A 17,465-nucleotide genomic window follows, 5' to 3' on the forward strand; every position below is an offset into this window, starting at 1 on the left:
TGTTGTTAGTGGATCCTGTGGTGCAATCGGTTAGCGTATTGTGTTTATACAGTAATATATAGCAAATTGATGACAAGGTTGTGAGTTCAAGCCCGACCAGGAGCAAGTATTCTTCTTGAACCCTGTCTATTTCTTGTCCAGAAAAGGAGCATTTATTCAATACACTTAGGAGGACGTTTCAAAATGAATTGGTATGTCATTGAGATAACAGGTCAGAGTGCAGGCACAGCTAGGATTCAAATCCATAGTCTTCTGAATCACCAGCTATGCCTGACATGTCAGCAATGCAGGGTGGCAAGCCTGCTCGGAAATCCAAGCGGTTGGCTGTTTGCGTAGTGAGTTGGTACTTCGGCAGAGAAAATAATCGACCTACGCGGGGCTCAACCCACGTCCCTGAGATTAAGTCTCATGCTCTACCGACTGAGCTAGCCAGGTACATCAATTGTAGTACTGACTTGGACCGAATACCGTACAGCTCCGTTTGTGCAAAGTATGGTGATCAGTAAGCATGCTTTGCATAGCTCCTGTGGCGCAGTCGGTTAGCGCGTGGTACTTATACAGCAGTATGCAACGAAGCAATGCCGAGGTTGTGAGTTCGAGCCTCACCAGGAGCAAGTGCTTTTCTTGAACCCTCTACCTGTCTATTTCTTGTCTAGAAAAATAGGATTTATTCAATCTATTTCATAAGGAACTGGTATGTCATTGAGATTAAGAGTCTCATGCTCTACCGACTGAGCTAGCCAGGTACCTCAATGACAATATTGTATTGGTCCGAATATCATACAGCTCCGTTTGTGCAAAATATGGTGATCAGTGAGAGTGTTGTTAATGGATACTGTGGTGTAATCTGTGAGCGTGTTGTACTTATACAGCAGTATACAGCAATTAGATGACAGGCAGGTCAATTGTAGTACTGACTTGGACTGAATATCGTACAGATCTGTTGGTGCAAAATATGGTGATCAGTAAGCATGCTTTGCATAGCTCCTGTGGTTCAGTCGGTTTGCGCCTGGTACTTATACAGCAGTATGCAGCGCAGCAAATGCCGAGGTTGTGGGTTTGAGCCTCCCCAGGAGCAACTTCTTTTCTTGAACCCTCTGCCTGTCTATTTCTTGTCCAGAAAAAGAGGATTTATTCAATCTATTTCATAAGTAATTGGTAAGTCATTGCGATAACAGGTCAGAGTGCAGGGACAGCTACTATTCAAAAGTATAGTCTTCTGCATTACCAGCAATGCCTGACACATCAGCAATGCAGGATGGCAAGCCTGCTCGAAAATCCAAGCGGTTGGCTGTTCGCGAAGTGAGTTGGTACTTTGGCAGAGAAAATAATCACCCAACGTGGGGCTCGAACCCACGACCCTGAGATTAAGAGTCTCATGCTCTACCGACTGAGCTAGCCAGGTACCTCAGTGGTAATCTTGTATTGGTCCGAATATCGTACAGCTCCGTTTGTGCAAAATATGGTGATCAGTGAGAGTGTTGTTAATGGATACTGTGGTGTAATCTGTGAGCGTGTTGTACTTATACAGCAGTATACAGCAATTAGATGACAATGTTGTGCGTTCAAGTTCCACCAGGAGCAAGTATTCTTCTTGAACCCTCTCCCTGTCTATTTCTTGTCCAGAAAAAGACCATTTATTCAATCTATTTCATAAGTAATTGGTATGTCATTGAGATAACAGATCAGACTACAGGCACAGCTACGATTCAAGTCCATAGTCTTCTGTATCACCAGCTATGCCTGACACGTCAGCAATGCAAGGTGGCAAGCCTGCTAGAAAGTCCAGGTGAATGGCTGTTTGCAAAGTGAGTTGGTGCTTCGGCTCACACAAGAATCACCCCATTTGTGGTATCGACCCTACGATTCTGAGGTTAAGAGGCTCATGCTCAAATGTCTGAGCTTGCCAGGCAGGTCAATTGTAGTACTGACTTGGACCGAATATCGTACAGATATGTTGGTGCAAAATATGGTGATCAGTAAGCATGGTTTGCATAGCTCCTGTGGTTCAGTCGGTTGGCGTGTGGTACTTATACAGCAGTATGCAGCGCAGCAAATGCCGAGGTTGTGGGTTTGAGCCTCACAAGGAGCAACTTATTTTCTTGAACCCTCTGCCTGTCTATTTCTTGTCCAGAAAAAGAGGATTTATTCAATCTATTTCATAAGTAATTGGTAAGTCATTGCAATAACAGGTCAGAGTAGAGGGACAGCTACTATTCAAATGTATAGTCTTCTGCATTACCAGCAATGCCTGACAGATCAGCAATGCAGGATGGCAAGCCTGCTCGAAAATCCAAGCGGTTGGCTGTTCGCGAAGTGAGTTGGTACTTCGGCAGAGAAAAATATCGTACAGCTCCGTTTGTGCAAAACATGGTGATCAGTGAGAGTGTTGTTAATGGATTCTGTGGTGTAATCTGTGAGCGTGTTGTACTTATACAGCAGTATACAGCAATTAGATGACAAGGTTGTGCGTTCAAGCTCCACCAGGAGCAAGTATTCTTCTTGAACCCTCTCCCTGTCTATTTCTTGTCCAGAAAAGGAGCATTTATTCAATCTATTTCATAAGTAATTGGTATGTCATTGAGATAACAGGTCAGACTACAGGTACAGCTACGATTCAAGTCCATAGTCTTCTGCATTACCAGCAATGCCTGACACATCAGCAATGCAGGATGGCAAGCCTGCTCAAAAATCCAAGCGGTTGGCTTTTCGCGAAGTGAGTTGGTACATCGGCTGAGAAAATAATCAACCAACGTGGGACTCGAACCCACGACCCTGAGATTAAGAGTCTCATGCTCTACCGACTGAGCTAGCCAGGTACCTCAATGGCAATATTGTATTGGTCCGAATATCGTACAGCTCCGTTTGTGCAAAATATGGTGATCAGTGAGAGTGTTGTTAATGGATACTGTGGTGTAATCTGTGAGCGTGTTGTACTTATACAGCAGTATGCAGCAATTAGATGACAGGCAGGTCAATTGTAGTACTGACTTGGACTGAATATCGTACAGATCTGTTGGTGCAAAATATGGTGATCAGTAAGCATGCTTTGCATAGCTCCTGTGGTTCGGTCGGTTTGCGCCTGGTACTTATACAGCAGTATGCAGCGCAGCAAATGCCGAGGTTGTGGGTTTGAGCCTCCCCAGGAGCAACTTCTTTTCTTGAACCCTCTGCCTGTCTATTTCTTGTCCAGAAAAAGAGGATTTATTCAATCTATTTCATAAGTCATTGGTAAGTCATTGCGATAACAGGTCAGAGTGCAGGGACAGCTACTATTCAAAAGTATAGTCTTCTGCATTACCAGCAATGCCTGACACATCAGCAATGCAGGATGGCAAGCCTGCTCGAAAATCCAAGCGGTTGGCTGTTCGCGAAGTGAGTTGGTACTTTGGCAGAGAAAATAATCACCCAACGTTGAGTGTGAGGTTATTTTCCTGACACCACACTCCGAGGGCCCTCACCTCCTCCCTGTAGGCCGTCTCGTCGTTGTTGGTAATCAAGCCTACCACTGTTGTGTCGTCCGCAAACTTGATGATTGAGTGAGTTGGAGGCGTGCGTGGCCACGCAGTCGTGGGTGAACAGGGAGTACAGGAGAGGGCTCAGAACGCACCGTTGTGGGGCCCGAGTGTTGAGAATCAGCGGGGTGGAGATGTTGATGCCTACCCTCACCACCTGGGGGTGGCCCGTCAGGAAGTCCAGTACCCAGTTACACAGGGCGGGGTCGAGACCCAGGGTCTTGAGCTTGATGACGAGTTAGGAGGGCACTATGGTGTTAAATGCTGAGCTGTAGTCGATGAACAGCATTCTCACATAGGTATTCCTCTTGTCCAGATGGGTTAGGGCAGTGTGGTTGAGATTGCATCGTCTGTGGACCTATTTGGGCGGTAAGCAAATTGGAGTGGGTCTAGGGTGTCAGGTAGGGTGGAGGTGATATGGTCCTTGACTAGTCTCTCAAAGCACTTCATGATGACGGAAGTGAGTGCTACGGGGCGGTAGTCGTTTAGCTCAGTTACCTTAGCTTTCTTGGGAACCGGAACAATGGTGGCCCTCTTGAAGCATGTGGGAACAGCAGACTGGTATAGGGATTGATTGAATATGTCCGTAAACACACCAGCCAGCTGGTCTGCGCATGCTCTGAGGGCGCGGCTGGGGATGCCGTCTGGGCCTGCAGCCTTGCGAGGGTTAACACGTTTAAATGTTTTACTCACCTCGGCTGCAGTGAAGGAGAGTTTTGGTTGCGGGCCGTGTCAGTGGCACTGTATTGTCCTCAAAGCGGGCAAAAAAGTTACTTAGTCTGCCTGGGAGCAAGGCATCCTGGTCCGTGACTGGGCTGGTTTTCTTTTTGTAATCTGTGATTGACTGTAGACCCTGCCACATACTTCTTGTGTCTGAGCCGTTGAATTGCGATTCTACTTTGTCTCTATATTGACACTTAGCTTGTTTGATTGCCTTGCGGAGGGAATAGCTACACTGTTTGTATTCATTCATGTTTCCGGTCACCTTGCCCTGATTAAAAGCAGTGGTTCGCGCTTTCAGTTTCACGCGAATGCTGCCATCAATCCACGGTTTCTGGTTTGGGAATGTTTTAATCGTTGCTATGGGAACGACATCTTCAACGCACGTTCTAATGAACTCGCTCACCGAATCAGCGTATTCGTCAATGTTGTTGTCTGACGCAATACGAAACATATCCCAGTCCACGTGATGGAAGCAGTCTTGGAGTGTGGAATCAGATTGGTCGGACCAGCGTTGAACAGACCTCAGCGCGGGAGCTTCTTGTTTTAGTTTCTGTTTGTAGGCAGGGAGCAACAAAATGGAGTCGTGGTCAGCTTTTACGAAAGGAGAGCGGGTGAGGTTCTTATATGCGTCGCAGAAGTTAGAATAGCAATGATCCAAGGTTTTGCCAGCCCTGGTTGCGCAATCGGTATGCTGATACAATTTAGGGAGTCTTGTTTTCAGATAAGCCTTGTTAAAATCCCCAGCTAGATTGAATGCTGCCTCAGGATATGTGGATTCCAGTTTGCAAAGAGTCAAATAAAGTTTGTTCAGAGCCATCGATGTGTCTGCTTGGGGAGGAATATATACGGCTGTGATTATAATAGAAGAGAATTCCCTTGGTAGATAATACGGTCGACATTTGATTGTGAGGAATTCTAAATCAGGTGAACAGAAGGACTTGAGTTCCTGTATGTTGTTGTGACCACACCACGTCTCGTTAACCATAAAGCATACGCCGACGCCCCTCTTCTTACCAGAAAGATGTTTGTTTCTGTCGGCGCGATGCGTGGAGAAACCAGCTGGCTGCACCGACTCCGATAGCATCTCTCCGGTGAGCCATGTTTCCGAGTGCAGGCACAGCTAGGATTCAAATCCATGGTCTTCTGAATCACCAGCTATGCCTGACATGTCAGCAATGCAGGGGACAAGCCTGCTCGAAAGTCCAAGCGGAGGGCTGTTTGCGAAGTGAGTTGGTGCTTCGGCAGAGAAAAGAATCGAACAACGTGGGGCTCAACCCACGGCCCTGAGATTAAGAGTCTCATTCTCCAACGAATCAGCCACTCAGGAACCTCAACGGTAATATTGACTTGGTCAGAATATCGTACAGCTCCGTTTGTGGAAAATGTGGTCATCAGTGAGAGTGCTGTTAGTGGATCCTGTGGTGCAATCGGTTAGCGTATTGTGTTTATACAGTAATATATAGCAAATTGATGACAAGGTTGTGAGTTCAAGCCCGACCAGGAGCAAGTATTCTTCTTGAACCCTGTCTATTTCTTGTCCAGAAAAGGAGCATTTATTCAATACACTTAGGAGGACGTTTCAAAATGAATTGGTATGTCATTGAGATAACAGGTCAGAGTGCAGGCACAGCTAGGATTCAAATCCATAGTCTTCTGAATCACCAGCTATGCCTGACATGTCAGCAATGCAGGGTGGCAAGCCTGCTCGGAAATCCAAGCGGTTGGCTGTTTGCGTAGTGAGTTGGTACTTCGGCAGAGAAAATAATCGACCTACGCGGGGCTCAACCCACGTCCCTGAGATTAAGTCTCATGCTCTACCGACTGAGCTAGCCAGGTACATCAATTGTAGTACTGACTTGGACCGAATACCGTACAGCTCCGTTTGTGCAAAGTATGGTGATCAGTAAGCATGCTTTGCATAGCTCCTGTGGCGCAGTCGGTTAGCGCGTGGTACTTATACAGCAGTATGCAACGAAGCAATGCCGAGGTTGTGAGTTCGAGCCTCACCAGGAGCAAGTGCTTTTCTTGAACCCTCTACCTGTCTATTTCTTGTCTAGAAAAATAGGATTTATTCAATCTATTTCATAAGGAACTGGTATGTCATTGAGATTAAGAGTCTCATGCTCTACCGACTGAGCTAGCCAGGTACCTCAATGACAATATTGTATTGGTCCGAATATCATACAGCTCCGTTTGTGCAAAATATGGTGATCAGTGAGAGTGTTGTTAATGGATACTGTGGTGTAATCTGTGAGCGTGTTGTACTTATACAGCAGTATACAGCAATTAGATGACAGGCAGGTCAATTGTAGTACTGACTTGGACTGAATATCGTACAGATCTGTTGGTGCAAAATATGGTGATCAGTAAGCATGCTTTGCATAGCTCCTGTGGTTCAGTCGGTTTGCGCCTGGTACTTATACAGCAGTATGCAGCGCAGCAAATGCCGAGGTTGTGGGTTTGAGCCTCCCCAGGAGCAACTTCTTTTCTTGAACCCTCTGCCTGTCTATTTCTTGTCCAGAAAAAGAGGATTTATTCAATCTATTTCATAAGTAATTGGTAAGTCATTGCGATAACAGGTCAGAGTGCAGGGACAGCTACTATTCAAAAGTATAGTCTTCTGCATTACCAGCAATGCCTGACACATCAGCAATGCAGGATGGCAAGCCTGCTCGAAAATCCAAGCGGTTGGCTGTTCGCGAAGTGAGTTGGTACTTTGGCAGAGAAAATAATCACCCAACGTGGGGCTCGAACCCACGACCCTGAGATTAAGAGTCTCATGCTCTACCGACTGAGCTAGCCAGGTACCTCAGTGGTAATCTTGTATTGGTCCGAATATCGTACAGCTCCGTTTGTGCAAAATATGGTGATCAGTGAGAGTGTTGTTAATGGATACTGTGGTGTAATCTGTGAGCGTGTTGTACTTATACAGCAGTATACAGCAATTAGATGACAATGTTGTGCGTTCAAGTTCCACCAGGAGCAAGTATTCTTCTTGAACCCTCTCCCTGTCTATTTCTTGTCCAGAAAAAGACCATTTATTCAATCTATTTCATAAGTAATTGGTATGTCATTGAGATAACAGATCAGACTACAGGCACAGCTACGATTCAAGTCCATAGTCTTCTGTATCACCAGCTATGCCTGACACGTCAGCAATGCAAGGTGGCAAGCCTGCTAGAAAGTCCAGGTGAATGGCTGTTTGCAAAGTGAGTTGGTGCTTCGGCTCACACAAGAATCACCCCATTTGTGGTATCGACCCTACGATTCTGAGGTTAAGAGGCTCATGCTCAAATGTCTGAGCTTGCCAGGCAGGTCAATTGTAGTACTGACTTGGACCGAATATCGTACAGATATGTTGGTGCAAAATATGGTGATCAGTAAGCATGGTTTGCATAGCTCCTGTGGTTCAGTCGGTTGGCGTGTGGTACTTATACAGCAGTATGCAGCGCAGCAAATGCCGAGGTTGTGGGTTTGAGCCTCACAAGGAGCAACTTATTTTCTTGAACCCTCTGCCTGTCTATTTCTTGTCCAGAAAAAGAGGATTTATTCAATCTATTTCATAAGTAATTGGTAAGTCATTGCAATAACAGGTCAGAGTAGAGGGACAGCTACTATTCAAATGTATAGTCTTATGCATTACCAGCAATGCCTGACAGATCAGCAATGCAGGATGGCAAGCCTGCTCGAAAATCCAAGCGGTTGGCTGTTCGCGAAGTGAGTTGGTACTTCGGCAGAGAAAAATATCGTACAGCTCCGTTTGTGCAAAACATGGTGATCAGTGAGAGTGTTGTTAATGGATTCTGTGGTGTAATCTGTGAGCGTGTTGTACTTATACAGCAGTATACAGCAATTAGATGACAAGGTTGTGCGTTCAAGCTCCACCAGGAGCAAGTATTCTTCTTGAACCCTCTCCCTGTCTATTTCTTGTCCAGAAAAGGAGCATTTATTCAATCTATTTCATAAGTAATTGGTATGTCATTGAGATAACAGGTCAGACTACAGGTACAGCTACGATTCAAGTCCATAGTCTTCTGCATTACCAGCAATGCCTGACACATCAGCAATGCAGGATGGCAAGCCTGCTCGAAAATCCAAGCGGTTGGCTTTTCGCGAAGTGAGTTGGTACATCGGCTGAGAAAATAATCACCCCAACGTGGGACTCAAACCCACGACCCTGAGATTAAGAGTCTCATGCTCTACCGACTGAGCTAGCCAGGTACCTCAATGGCAATATTGTATTGGTCCGAATATCGTACAGCTCCGTTTGTGCAAAATATGGTGATCAGTGAGAGTGTTGTTAATGGATACTGTGGTGTAATCTGTGAGCGTGTTGTACTTATACAGCAGTATGCAGCAATTAGATGACAGGCAGGTCAATTGTAGTACTGACTTGGACTGAATATCGTACAGATCTGTTGGTGCAAAATATGGTGATCAGTAAGCATGCTTTGCATAGCTCCTGTGGTTCAGTCGGTTTGCGCCTGGTACTTATACAGCAGTATGCAGCGCAGCAAATGCTGAGGTTGTGGGTTTGAGCCTCCCCAGGAGCAACTTCTTTTCTTGAACCCTCTGCCTGTCTATTTCTTGTCCAGAAAAAGAGGATTTATTCAATCTATTTCATAAGTAATTGGTAAGTCATTGCGATAACAGGTCAGAGTGCAGGGACAGCTACTATTCAAAAGTATAGTCTTCTGCATTACCAGCAATGCCTGACACATCAGCAATGCAGGATGGCAAGCCTGCTCGAAAATCCAAGCGGTTGGCTGTTCGCGAAGTGAGTTGGTACTTTGGCAGAGAAAATAATCACCCAACGTGGGGCTCGAACCCACGACCCTGAGATTAAGAGTCTCATGCTCTACCGACTGAGCTAGCCAGGTACCTCAGTGGTAATCTTGTATTGGTCCGAATATCGTACAGCTCCGTTTGTGCAAAATATGGTGATCAGTGAGAGTGTTGTTAATGGATACTGTGGTGTAATCTGTGAGCGTGTTGTACTTATACAGCAGTATACAGCAATTAGATGACAATGTTGTGCGTTCAAGTTCCACCAGGAGCAAGTATTCTTCTTGAACCCTCTCCCTGTCTATTTCTTGTCCAGAAAAAGACCATTTATTCAATCTATTTCATAAGTAATTGGTATGTCATTGAGATAACAGATCAGACTACAGGCACAGCTACGATTCAAGTCCATAGTCTTCTGTATCACCAGCTATGCCTGACACGTCAGCAATGCAAGGTGGCAAGCCTGCTAGAAAGTCCAGGTGAATGGCTGTTTGCAAAGTGAGTTGGTGCTTCGGCTCACACAAGAATCACCCCATTTGTGGTATCGACCCTACGATTCTGAGGTTAAGAGGCTCATGCTCAAATGTCTGAGCTTGCCAGGCAGGTCAATTGTAGTACTGACTTGGACCGAATATCGTACAGATATGTTGGTGCAAAATATGGTGATAAGTAAGCATGATTTGCATAGCTCCTGTGGTTCAGTCGGTTGGCATGTTGTACTTATACAGCAATATGCAGTGCAGCAAATGCCGAGTTTGTGGGTTCGAGCCTCACCAGGAGCAACTTCTTTTCTTGAACCCTCTGCCTGTCTATTTCTTGTCCAGAAAAAGAGGATTTATTCAATCTATTTCATAAGTAATTGGTATGTCATTGCAGAAACAGGTCAGAGTGCAGGGACAGCTACTATTCAAATATATAGTCTTCTGCATTACCAGCAATGCCTGACACATCAGCAATGCAAGACTGCTCGAAAATCCAAGCTGTTGGCTGTTGGCAAAGTGAGTTGGTACTTTGGCAGAGAAAATGATCACCCAACGTGGGGCTCGAACCCACAACCCTGAGATTTAAAGTCTCATGCTCTACCGACTGAGCTAGCCGGGTACCTCTATGATAATATTGTATTAGTCCGAATATCGTACAGCTCCGTTTGTGCAAAATATGGTGATCAGTGAGAGTGTTGTTAATGGATACTGTGGTGTAATCTGTGAGCGTGTTGTACTTATACAGCAGTATACAGCAATTAGATGACAAGGTTGTGCGTTCAAGCTCCACCAGGAGCAAGTATTCTTCTTGAACCCTCTCCCTGTCTATTTCTTGTCCAGAAAAGGAGCATTTTTTCAATCTATTTCATAAGTAATTGGTATGTCATTGAGATAACAGGTCAGACTACAGGCACAGCTACGATTCAAGTCCATAGTCTTCTGCATTACCAGCAATGCCTGACACATCAGCAATGCAGCCTGCTGGAAAATCCAAGCGGTTGGCTTTTCGCGAAGTGAGTTGGTACATCGGCTGAGAAAATAATCACCCAACGTGGGACTCGAACCCACGACCCTGAGATTAAGAGTCTCATGCTCTACCGACTGAGCTAGCCAGGTACCTCAATGGTAATCTTGTATTGGTCCGAATATCGTACAGCTCCGTTTGTGCAAAATATGGTGATCAGTGAGAGTGTTGTTAATGGATACTGTGGTGTAATCTGTGAGCGTGTTGTACTTATACAGCAGTATACAACAATTAGATGACAAGGTTGTGCGTTCAAGCTCCACCAGGAGCAAGTATTCTTCTTGAACCCTCTCCCTGTCTATTTCTTGTCCAGAAAAGGAGCATTTATTCAATCTATTTCATAAGTAATTGGTATGTCATTGAGATAACAGGTCAGACTACAGGCACAGCTACGATTCAAATCCATAGTCTTCTGCATTACCAGCAATGCCTGACACATCAGCAATGCAGGATGGCAAGCCTGCTCGAAAATCCAAGCGGTTGGCTTTTCGCGAAGTGAGTTGGTACATCGGTTGAGAAAATAATCACCCAACGTGGGGCTCGAACCCACGACCCTGAGATTATTAAGAGTCTCATGCTCTACCGACTGAGCTAGCCAGGTACCTCAACGACAATATTGTATTGGTCCGAATATCGTACAGCTCCGTTTGTGCAAAATATGGTGATCAGTGAGAGTGTTGTTAATGGATACTGTGGTGTAATCTGTGAGCGTGTTGTATTTATACAGCAGTATACAGCAATTAGATGACAGGCAGGTCAATTGTAGTACTGACTTGGACTGAATATCGTACAGATCTGTTGGTGCAAAATATGGTGATCAGTAAGCATGCTTTGCATAGCTCCTGTGGTTCAGTCTGTTTGCGCCTGGTACTTATACAGCAGTATGCAGCGCAGCAAATGCCGAGGTTGTGGGTTTGAGCCTCCCCAGGAGCAACTTCTTTTCTTGAACCCTCTGCCTGTCTATTTCTTGTCCAGAAAAAGAGGATTTATTCAATCTATTTCATAAGTAATTGGTAAGTCATTGCGATAACAGGTCAGAGTGCAGGGACAGCTACTATTCAAAAGTATAGGCTTCTGCATTACCAGCAATTCCTGACACATCAGCAATGCAGGATGGCAAGCCTGCTCGAAAATCCAAGCGGTTGGCTGTTCGCGAAGTGAGTTGGTACTTTGGCAGAGAAAATAATCACCCAACGTGGGGCTCGAACCCACGACCCTGAGATTAAGAGTCTCATGCTCTACCGACTGAGCTAGCCAGGTACCTCAGTGGTAATCTTGTATTGGTCCGAATATCGTACAGCTCCGTTTGTGCAAAATATGGTGATCAGTGAGAGTGTTGTTAATGGATACTGTGGTGTAATCTGTGAGCGTGTTGTACTTATACAGCAGTATACAGCAATTAGATGACAAGGTTGTGCGTTCAAGCTCCACCAGGAGCAAGTATTCTTCTTGAACCCTCTCCCTGTCTATTTCTTGTCCAGAAAAGGAGCATTTATTCAATCTATTTCATAAGTAATTGGTATGTCATTGAGATAACAGGTCAGACTACAGGCACAGCTACGATTCAAGTCCATAGTCTTCTGTATCACCAGCTATGCCTGACACGTCAGCAATGCAAGGTGGCAAGCCTGCTCGAAAGTCCAGGTGAATGGCTGTTTGCAAAGTGAGTTGGTGCTTCGGCTCAGACAAGAATCACCCCATTTGTGGTATCGACCCTACGATTCTGAGGTTAAGAGGCTCATGCTCAAATGTCTGAGCTTGCCAGGCAGGTCAATTGTGGTATGTCATTGCAATAACAGGTCAGAGTAGAGGGACAGCTACTATTCAAATGTATAGTCTTATGCATTACCAGCAATGCCTGACAGATCAGCAATGCAGGATGGCAAGCCTGCTCGAAAATCCAAGCGGTTGGCTGTTCGCGAAGTGAGTTGGTACTTCGGCAGAGAAAAATATCGTACAGCTCCGTTTGTGCAAAACATGGTGATCAGTGAGAGTGTTGTTAATGGATACTGTGGTGTAATCTGTGAGCGTGTTGTACTTATACAGCAGTATACAGCAATTAGATGACAAGGTTGTGCGTTCAAGCTCCACCAGGAGCAAGTATTCTTCTTGAACCCTCTCCCTGTCTATTTCTTCTCCAGAAAAGGAGCATTTTATTCAATACACTTAGGAGGACGTTTCATAAGTAATTGGTATGTAATTGAGATAACAGATCAGACTACAGGCACAGCTACGATTCAAGTCCATAGTCTTCTGCATTACCAGCAATGCCTGACACATCAGCAATGCAGGATGGCAAGCCTGCTCGAAAATCCAAGCGGTTGGCTGTTCGCGAAGTGAGTTGGTACTTTGGCAGAGAAAATAATCACCCAACGTGGGGCTCGAACCCACGACCCTGAGATTAAGAGTCTCATGCTCTACCGACTGAGCTAGCCAGGTACCTCAATGGTAATCTTGTATTGGTCCGAATATCGTACAGCTCCGTTTGTGCAAAATATGGTGATCAGTGAGAGTGTTATTAATGGATACTGTGGTGTAATCTGTGAGCGTGTTGTACTTATACAGCAGTATACAGCAATTAGATGACAAGGTTGTGCGTTCAAGCTCCACCAGGAGCAAGTATTCTTCTTGAACCCTCTCCCTGTCTATTTCTTGTCCAGAAAAGGAGCATTTATTCAATCTATTTCATAAGTAATTGGTATGTCATTGAGATAACAGGTCAGACTACAGGCACAGCTACGATTCAAGTCCATAGTCTTCTGTATCACCAGCTATGCCTGACACGTCAGCAATGCAAGTTGGCAAGCCTGCTCGAAAGTCCAGGTGAATGGCTGTTTGCAAAGTCAGTTGGTGCTTCGGCTCAGACAAGAATCACCCCATTTGTGGTATCGACCCTACGATTCTGAGGTTAAGAGGCTCATGCTCAAATGTCTGAGCTTGCCAGGCAGGTCAATTGTGGTATGTCATTGCAATAACAGGTCAGAGTAGAGGGACAGCTACTATTCAAAAGTATAGTCTTCTGCATTACCAGCAATGCCCGACAGATCAGCAATGCAGGATGGCAAGCCTGCTCGAAAATCCAAGCGGTTGGCTGTTCGCGAAGTGAGTTGGTACTTCGGCAGAGAAAAATATCGTACAGCTCCGTTTGTGCAAAACATGGTGATCAGTGAGAGTGTTGTTAATGGATACTGTGGTGTAATCTGTGAGCGTGTTGTACTTATACAGCAGTATACAGCAATTAGATGACAAGGTTGTGCGTTCAAGCTCCACCAGGAGCAAGTATTCTTCTTGAACCCTCTCCCTGTCTATTTCTTCTCCAGAAAAGGAGCATTTTATTCAATACACTTAGGAGGACGTTTCATAATTAATTGGTATGTCATTGAGATAACAGGTCAGAGTGCAGGGACAACTACTATTCAAATGTATAGTCTTCTGCATTACCAGCAATGCCTGACACATCAGCAATGCAGGAGGGCAAGCCTGCTCGAAAATCCAAGCGGTTGGCTGTTTGCGAAGTGAGTTGGTACTTCGGCAGAGAAAATAATCGAACTACGCGGGGCTCAACCCACGGCCCTGAGATTAAGAGGCTCATGCTCTACCGACTGAGCTAGCCAGGTACATCAATTGTAGTACTGACTTGGACCGTATACCGTACAGCTCCGTTTGTGCAAAATATGGTGATCAGTAAGCATGCTTTGCATAGCTCCTGTGGCGCAGTCGGTTAGCGTGTGGTACTTATACAGCAGTATGCAACGAAGCAATGCCGAGGTTGTGAGTTTGAGCCTCACCAGGAGCAAGTGCTTTTCTTGAACCCTCTACCTGTCTATTTCTTGTCTAGAAAAATAGGATTTATTCAATCTATTTCATAAGGAACTGGTATGTCATTGAGATTAAGAGTCTCATGCTCTACCGACTGAGCTAGCCAGGTACCTCAATGACAATATTGTATTGGTCCGAATATCATACAGCTCCGTTTGTGCAAAATATGGTGATCAGTGAGAGTGTTGTTAATGGATACTGTGGTGTAATCTGTGAGCGTGTTGTACTTATACAGCAGTATACAGCAATTAGATGACAGGCAGGTCAATTGTAGTACTGACTTGGACTGAATATCGTACAGATCTGTTGGTGCAAAATATGGTGATCAGTAAGCATGCTTTGCATAGCTCCTGTGGTTCAGTCGGTTTGCGCCTGGTACTTATACAGCAGTATGCAGCGCAGCAAATGCCGAGGTTGTGGGTTTGAGCCTCCCCAGGAGCAAGTATTCTTCTTGAACCCTCTCCCTGTCTATTTCTTGTCCAGAAAAGGAGCATTTATTCAATCTATTTCATAAGTAATTGGTATGTCATTGAGATAACAGGTCAGACTACAGGCACAGCTACGATTCAAGTCCATAGTCTTCTGCATTACCAGCAATGCCTGACACATCAGCAATGGAGGATGGCAAGCCTGCTCGAAAATCCAAGCGGTTGGCTTTTCGCGAAGTGAGTTGGTACATCGGCTGAGAAAATAATCACCCAACGTGGGGCTCGAACCCACGACCCTGAGATTAAGAATCTCATGCTCTACCGACTGAGCTAGCCAGGTACCTGAATGGCAATATTGTATTGGTCCGAATATCGTACAGCTCCGTTTGTGCAAAATATGGTGATCAGTGAGAGTGTTGTTAATGGATACTGTGGTGTAATCTGTGAGCGTGTTGTACTTATACAGCAGTATACAGCAATTAGATGACAAGGTTGTGCGTTCAAGCTCCACCATGAGCAAGTATTCTTCTTGAACCCTCTCCCTGTCTATTTCTTGTCCAGAAAAGGAGCATTTATTCAATCTATTTCATAAGTAATTGGTATGTCATTGAGATAACAGGTCAGACTACAGGCACAGCTACGATTCAAGTCCATAGTCTTCTGTATCACCAGCTATGCCTGACACGTCAGCAATGCAAGGTGGCAAGCCTGCTCGAAAGTCCAGGTGAATGGCTGTTTGCAAAGTGAGTTGGTGATTCGGCTCAGACAAGAATCACCCCATTTGTGGTATCGACCCTACGATTCTGAGGTTAAGAGGCTCATGCTCAAATGTCTGAGCTTGCCAGGCAGGTCAATTGTGGTATGTCATTGCAATAACAGGTCAGAGTAGAGGGACAGCTACTATTCAAATGTATAGTCTTATGCATTACCAGCAATGCCTGACAGATCAGCAATGCAGGATGGCAAGCCTGCTCGAAAATCCAAGCGGTTGGCTGTTCGCGAAGTGAGTTGGTACTTCGGCAGAGAAAAATATCGTACAGCTCCGTTTTTGCAAAACATGGTGATCAGTGAGAGTGTTGTTAATGGATACTGTGGTGTAATCTGTGAGCGTGTTGTACTTATACAGCAGTATACAGCAATTAGATGACAAGGTTGTGCGTTCAAGCTCCACCAGGAGCAAGTATTCTTCTTGAACCCTCTCCCTGTCTATTTCTTCTCCAGAAAAGGAGCATTTTATTCAATACACTTAGGAGGACGTTTCATAATTAATTGGTAAGTCATTGAGATAACAGGTCAGAGTGCAGGGACAACTACTATTCAAATGTATAGTCTTCTGCATTACCAGCAATGCCTGACACATCAGCAATGCAGGATGGCAAGCCTGCTCGAAAATCCAAGCGGTTGGCTGTTCGCGAAGTGAGTTGGTACTTCGGCAGAGAAAAATATCGTACAGCTCCGTTTGTGCAAAACATGGTGATCAGTGAGAGTGTTGTTAATGGATACTGTGGTGTAATCTGTGAGCGTGTTGTACTTATACAGCAGTATACAGCAATTAGATGACAAGGTTGTGCGTTCAAGCTCCACCAGGAGCAAGTATTCTTCTTGAACCCTCTCCCTGTCTATTTCTTCTCCAGAAAAGGAGCATTTTATTCAATACACTTAGGAGGACGTTTCATAATTAATTGGTATGTCATTGAGATAACAGGTCAGACTACAGGCACAGCTACGATTCAAGTCCATAGTCTTCTGTATCACCAGCTATGCCTGACACGTCAGCAATGCAAGGTGGCAAGCCTGCTCGAAAGTCCAGGTGAATGGCTGTTTGCAAAGTCAGTTGGTGCTTCGGCTCAGACAAGAATCACCCCATTTGTGGTATCGACCCTACGATTCTGAGGTTAAGAGGCTCATGCTCAAATGTCTGAGCTTGCCAGGCAGGTCAATTGTGGTATGTCATTGCAATAACAGGTCAGAGTAGAGGGACAGCTACTATTCAAATGTATAGTCTTATGCATTACCAGCAATGCCTGACAGATCAGCAATGCAGGATGGCAAGCCTGCTCGAAAATCCAAGCGGTTGGCTGTTCGCGAAGTGAGTTGGTACTTCGGCAGAGAAAAATATCGTACAGCTCCGTTTGTGCAAAACATGGTGATCAGTGAGAGTGTTGTTAATGGATACTGTGGTGTAATCTGTGAGCGTGTTGTACTTATACAGCAGTATACAGCAATTAGATGACAAGGTTGTGCGTTCAAGCTCCACCAGGAGCAAGTATTCTTCTTGAACCCTCTCCCTGTCTATTTCTTCTCCAGAAAAGGAGCATTTTATTCAATACACTTAGGAGGACGTTTCATAATTAATTGGTATGTCATTGAGATAACAGGTCAGGGTGCAGGGACAACTACTATTCAAATGTATAGTCTTCTGCATTACCAGCAATGCCTGACACATCAGCAATGCAGGAGGGCAAGCCTGCTCGAAAATCCAAGCGGTTGGCTGTTTGCGAAGTGAGTTGGTACTTCGGCAGAGAAAATAATCGAACTACGCGGGGCTCAACCCACGGCCCTGAGATTAAGAGGCTCATGCTCTACCGACTGAGCTAGCCAGGTACATCAATTGTAGTACTGACTTGGACCGAATACCGTACAGCTCCGTTTGTGCAAAATATGGTGATCAGTAAGCATGCTTTGCATA

General features: G+C 45.1%; 3 non-coding genes across 3 annotated transcripts; all 3 read left to right on the forward strand.

Moving 5' to 3' along the window:
* The first annotated feature begins 520 nt into the window (after positions 1–520).
* trnai-uau (transfer RNA isoleucine (anticodon UAU)) lies at positions 521–614 on the forward strand. Its single transcript has 2 exons — positions 521–558; positions 579–614. It is a non-coding gene; the product is annotated as a tRNA-Ile (tRNA).
* A 5,545-nt stretch (positions 615–6,159) lies between these two features.
* trnai-uau (transfer RNA isoleucine (anticodon UAU)) lies at positions 6,160–6,253 on the forward strand. The gene is made up of 2 exons: positions 6,160–6,197; positions 6,218–6,253. It is a non-coding gene; the product is annotated as a tRNA-Ile (tRNA).
* Positions 6,254–14,231: 7,978 nt separating this feature from the next.
* Positions 14,232–14,325, forward strand: trnai-uau (transfer RNA isoleucine (anticodon UAU)). The gene is made up of 2 exons: positions 14,232–14,269; positions 14,290–14,325. It is a non-coding gene; the product is annotated as a tRNA-Ile (tRNA).
* Positions 14,326–17,465: the final 3,140 nt, after the last annotated feature.

The sequence above is a fragment of the Oncorhynchus mykiss genome, chromosome 20 (assembly GCF_057628025.1).
Source record: "Oncorhynchus mykiss isolate SJ-2025 chromosome 20, ASM5762802v1, whole genome shotgun sequence".
NCBI lineage: Eukaryota > Metazoa > Chordata > Actinopteri > Salmoniformes > Salmonidae > Oncorhynchus > Oncorhynchus mykiss.